This window comes from Ceratotherium simum, chromosome 2, assembly GCF_057802395.1.
Source record: "Ceratotherium simum simum isolate JZ-2026a chromosome 2, ASM5780239v1, whole genome shotgun sequence".
In the NCBI taxonomy this organism is placed as follows: domain Eukaryota; kingdom Metazoa; phylum Chordata; class Mammalia; order Perissodactyla; family Rhinocerotidae; genus Ceratotherium; species Ceratotherium simum.
Genome location: NC_141901.1, coordinates 84,196,583 through 84,202,628, shown reverse-complemented (window position 1 = coordinate 84,202,628; position 6,046 = coordinate 84,196,583).

Below are 6,046 nucleotides of genomic sequence, written 5' to 3'. Positions count from 1 at the left end.
AAAGTCCTGGTTCCTTTTATTGGAGAATGATATTTGGAAACCATGATCTTAGAAGTAAGTGTGCTCACTGCTACAGGAGCGTCATTGCTTCTAGCTCCCTCCGTGGACTGGTCTAGGAATACGTGTCCGTATGCTAATCTATACGCATACATACAACTACATTTATTTCTGTAGCTCTCTACGTGTATGTGTGCTTACACCAATTCCTGCAGTTCCAATACAGCACCACAGGATTCATGCTAGCCTTCTTCCTGTTCTTGTTTGTAACTTCTTGACAAAGAGAAACCTAGCTCTTATTATTTACAATATATTTACTTTTTTCTTCAATTTTGGTATACGCATTAATTAGATTCAAAATTGCTAACCCAAACCTCTATTGCTAACACATTTATTAACTAGAGTACAGTGTTTTACACTTCTTTTTGTCTTTAGTCTTAGGGTGCAAATACTGTTTTCCACAGTTGCTTAGGTTAGTTCTTTTCTTCTCCATCCCTCCCCTTCAGTGTGGGTATGTTATTTATTGGCATACGGTTTGGGTACTTTGTTACTGTCTGTACTGTATTTTAGGTTCCTGCCATATCTTGATTGATTTCAATTGTTTATTTACTTAGTTATTTTGGTGTATGAAACATTATTATAGTTCTAAGAGTAAGAGCCACACAAAAGGGTATCCTTAGAGAGGTGGCGCTCCCTCCTCATACTTCTACCCTTTTGTCAGTCCTCCTTTTATTCCACCTGTTTCCCACCTGTTAGTGACCAACCTCTTTAGTTTCTAGTTTATCATTCCTGGAATTCTCTTGCACAAATGAGCGGACACATGTATGTTTTCTTCTTTCTTACATGAAAGGTAGATTACTACAGATACTCTTTTTTGCATTTGCTTTTTGCACTTGACAGTATATTTTGGAAATTGCTTCATATCAGTTCACAAAGATCTTCTTTATTCTTTTACAGCTGCATAGTTCTCCATTGCGTAATGTACCATCGTTTCTTCAACTGATCTCCTGTGCGTGGGCATTTACCTTGTTTCCAATATTTTGCAGTTACAAACAATGCTGCAATGAATAACCTTATGTATATGTATTTTTTCACGTTGTTGGACGTGTTCTTCAAGATAGATTCCTAGAAGTGGGATTGTTGGCCAAAAGGTAAGGTTGTGTGTACTTTTCTTACATATTGTCCAATTCCCTTCCTGAAAGGCTGTACTAGTTTGCATTCCCACCAGTAATATGTGAGTGCCTGTTTCCTCCTAGTTTCACTAACAGAACTTTAAAATTTAACATACTTTAAAATTTAAAAAGAGTTTTTAAATTAAAAAAATTTTAAATCTGATAGGTGAGAAATGATATATCAGTGCTTTCTACATTTTCATTTCTCTAATTATGAGTGAGTTTGAACACTTTTTCATGTGTTTAACAGATATTTTTAAACTTTTTGTCTGTTCATGTCTTTGTGTGAGAAGATTTTAAAGAAAGGATTTAATTTCTAGAGTAGAAAATTTAAATTTTTTTATTTCTTCTCTTGTGAGTTTTAAGTTGTGTTTGTCTAGAAAATTTTCCATTATATACTTATGGTCAAATGTGTTGGCATGAGCCGTTAATAGTATTTTCATTATATTTTTAATGTCTTTAGAATTAAGTGAGCAGTGATGTGTATTCTTTCCAGTATTGGTAGTTCATGTTTTCTCTCACTCTCTCTCTCATTCTTTTGATCTGTCTTGCTAGGAGTTTATCAATTTTATTTGTCTTTGCAAAGAATAAGCTTTTGTCTCATTATGCTGTGAGAAAGCCAAGCAGCCATCCCAAAGAAAATCAAGACTCTTGGCCAACAGCTCAAGGAGAGCTACAAGTCAGTAGCCAGAAACAACTTCCAACTTCCAGCCTGGGACTGAGGTCATTGTGGACTTTCCAGCTGTCCTACACCCCAGCTGAAATCAAGTGAAGGGGAAGCACTTAATGGTCAACTCATTGAATCTTGAGGAATAATAAATTGTTGTTGTTTTAAGTTATTAAATGTTAGGAGTGCTTTGTTATGCAACAAGAGATGAATGAAACACCAACACAGAGCTTGTATCACTGTCTAAACTGAACAAGGTAACGGTCTAGACTAGAGATATTAGAGAGAAAAATATATGCTAATGACAGCTCTGCTCATGGTTTGGATATGGGGATGAAAAAAAGAGACAACAAGGAGAGTTCCTAGGCTTTGACTTCATAAAACTGGGTGGGTACTGGTATCCTTTGCTAAAGTAGAGAATCCGAGGGTGAAATGAGTTGGTGTTTTAAGGCGAGTTCTGTAGTAGACCTGCTAAAAATTGAAATGACTTTTAGATATCCAGTAGAGATATCAAGTGGGCAGCCCGATGTTCAGAGAAAAGGTCAGAACTGAAAACATACATTTGGGAGTCATTGACATATCAACACGTGTAGTATTTAAAGTAATGGGACTGAATCAAATCACCCAGGATGTGAGAGTATTGACAGAGAAGGGAAGGCAGGTGTATCAGTCAGGGTTGTATTGTTGCCAGCAACAATAATCAACTCTCATTGACTTAAAGAACAGGAATGTCTTGCATGGATACCAACAGAAAAGCTGTGGAACTAGGCTTGTCCAGGAATCAAAGAAGAAGGGGCACAGCCAAGCTCCTGTCACTGGAACGGTTCACTTAGGACACATACCCTAACTGTTGCAGGACATGTATGGTCCCACTGCTGGGTTGATGTCCTTGCTCCAATTCTGAAAGCAGAGAGCCCGAACAATGGATAATAAATTCCCAACACTCTGGTAGAGGGATTTGGAAATGAATTTAAATCAATTTAAAGAAACTGATGACTTATACACTTGAGTTGGAAGAGTGAAATTCATATTTCTTTTAAATATATCTCTATTTTATGTTCATGATTATTGTGAACACGTTATTATGAAACATGTCTTTTCATTTAGTAAAAAAAAAATTATAAATGTCCTTGCAGTAAAATTTGTAAATTTGACATTTATCACAGACCCAAATTTGAAATTACATAGCATTGTAGGTTGTTCTTCCTGAGCCGAGGTCTGAATGTCGTGTTTAAATCAACTCACTGTTCATCTATAATACAGAATAATATGAAATCAATAAGTGTAAGTTAAATTTTTAATCATAAGAAAGGAAATTACTTAATGTTGAGGAAAATATTCATTTTTATTATTTTTATTTTCTCAAAGAGCCATTTTTCTTTAAATATGCTCTACCTTCCCTTTGGAAAATGGGTCATGTCAAAACGTTTGGTCATGACTAGGCTCTTCTTTAATCTTGGGGGCTACTCAATTGTCCCTCATCTCTTTTGTTTAATTCATTCTTCAGATGGATATTAAGCAGCTTGGGTATGACAGGCAGAAGTGGAGGCGAACTACAGAAGAGAAGGAAGCAAGCCAAGGAGGGAAAAATGTCGAGGAGGCAGAAAATAGAAAAGAAAGGAACTGGGAGATGAGGAAGCAAAGTGCATGGAGGGAAAACAAAATCTTCGAGGCAGGACAGTACTGGGAAACAAAGAGCCCGAGTCTGGACCGGGAAGAGGTTGCAGCAGCAGAAGAGGAAGAGCGATGAAGGAGCAAGATGCAGGGCCATACCTTCATGTCCCGCAGGTGAGGTAGCCGTGGCTCTCTGGTCTTCCTGACCACCACAGTGTGGGGGCTGCCCACTGCTTCCAGAGCTAGCTCCCCTGTCCAGTTACAGGAATATCTCAAGTGACAACAAGCTTCGACCATTTCAGTCTTTGAGGCCTAGAGTCTAGGATTTAGGGCCTTCCTCCAGGCAGTCCTGGAAATGATTTCATCCACTTGTTAATGCCACCCACCCCGTATTTGGGAGATGGGAATATCTTCTTTTAATATCTCCCCATCTTCCTTTTTTTCTCCTTAACCACCCTTTCTATAAATCTATAGCGTTCTCAAAGATTTATGAAAATATCAATATATTTTTATATATGTGTATTTTTTTCATATTTTTAACTGATGAAAAGTATGCACAGCAGATCTTGTAAGTACTCCAGTAGCTCAAAAGTGGTGACTGTGTTAACTCCTAATCCAGCGTAGATGACATCAATTCATCATATGATTCTTTCAGTGCAAGCAGCTTTTTCATAATCTATTGCCCCGGTCCAAAAACTAAAAACGCTTTTAAAAGAACGAGAATATTTTTATGTGTCTGCCTTAAATTCTTTATTGCGTTTAATCTTATTCTTAGGGGCAGTCGTTGCCTCACCTAATCTCTTTCGAGATGGGTTTCATCAGGGTGGAATCCGTGTCTGTGTTTTCTGAGTTTAGCACAGAGTCTAGCACAGGTGCTCAATAAATTTTTTATTGAAAGAAAGAATGGATGAATTAATGAATAAATAAATAAACAAATGCAAAAGGTTAAAACTGTTCTGTTTTTTTTTTTATCCCAGTCTTGCCATTTGTGACAGTCAGAAATCTATGATGGCTCCCATGACCTACAACCTTGTATAATTCCCTTTAGCGTGGGAGAGATCTGAAAATGATGGCATATCACCACCATAATTAATTTATTGACTTTAAGAAAGAGATTATCTTTAGTGGGCTTGATCTAATCAGAGGAGCCCTTAAAAAAACACGGGCTCTTCCTGACGGGAGAGAGACACTCAAAGCATGTAGATTTGACACGGGGGAGATTCTGCTGCTGGCCTTGCTTGGAGGATTCTGTCGCTGCTGTGTTTTGTAAGCCTCAGATGAGTGAGAAGACCATGGGCAAGGAACTGGGAGCAACCTCTAGGAGCTGAGATTACCCTCCAGCTGGCAGCCAGAAAAGAAAAGAGGACCTCAGTCTCATACTTGCAACTGAATTCTGCCAATAACCTGAATGAGCTTTGAATCAGATTCTTTCCCAGAGAAAGATGAGACCACAGCTGACCAACACCTTGAGTGAGAGACCCTGAGCAGAGAATCCAGTTGCGCTATGCTGGTCTCCTGACCCATGGAAACTGTGCGATAATATATGTGAGATGTTTTCAAGTCTCTAAGTTCACGGCATTTGTCACAAAGCAAGAAAAAACTAACAGCTCTTCTTTCTAAGACATTCAATTTTGATCACTCCATTCCCTTGCCTTTAGAGTCTTAATATTGTCTTCATGGTAAAATCCAACTTAAAGACTTTTAAAGCCCTGATCACCTCCCTAGTTTCATTACTTGCCAACCTGATGCTGTCACTCCATTCCAGCCAGACTAAAATACTGGGACGTCCCTGATGACCCCCTGCTCTGTTTTGCTTCACTTCTTTCGTACTTTATGTCTCAGTCTAAACTTTGCTACTAGTGTCCAAAGATTGAGCGAGCCCACCGTTGTCCTGGTCCCCAGGGAATCTCATTCTTACTCCTCTTGTATCACTTAGCACACTAATATAACTGTCTGTGTACCTGACTGTCTCTCTGAGTACACAGCATGCTCCTTGAGGGCAGTGTTTTTGTCTTATTCAGCATTATCTTTCCCCAGGATCTAAGCCAGTGTTGAATGAATGAATGTATAAATGGGAAAAGAAGCTGTGCACTGCCTTACGAATGAATTCAGGAAAAGCCAAATCTTTCATCTGTTTGTTCCAGTGCAGAAAGACTTGATTTTGAATACCAGCCAGCTCTACCTCTCTATTAGCTGAATTAAGGCAAAGTCACTTAATGTCCTTAAGTTTCATTTTCATACTCTGAGAAATAGGGATGTTAATATAGTGTTTACTGTATGAGATTGTTTTGAGGAGAAACTAGGAAAATGCGTGTAGTTGCACAGTGCCAAGCACATAGTTAAATGCGCAAGAAATGTTCATTATTAGTTTTATTATAATTTTTATTAATAACTGCCATTTCATGCATGCCTACATGTAGGCTACAGAGGGGACCAAAGATCTTTTTTCACGTGTTCAGCAGGAACCTTTTTTTTCTTTTTTTTTTTCTCTCTTTCTTTCTAGTAAGGAAAAAGAAACTTAACGGTTATAAGGAAAAAGAAACGTAACGGCAGTTGGCATGCTGCCAGCTGATTGTTCCTGCTTTGAGTTTCACTT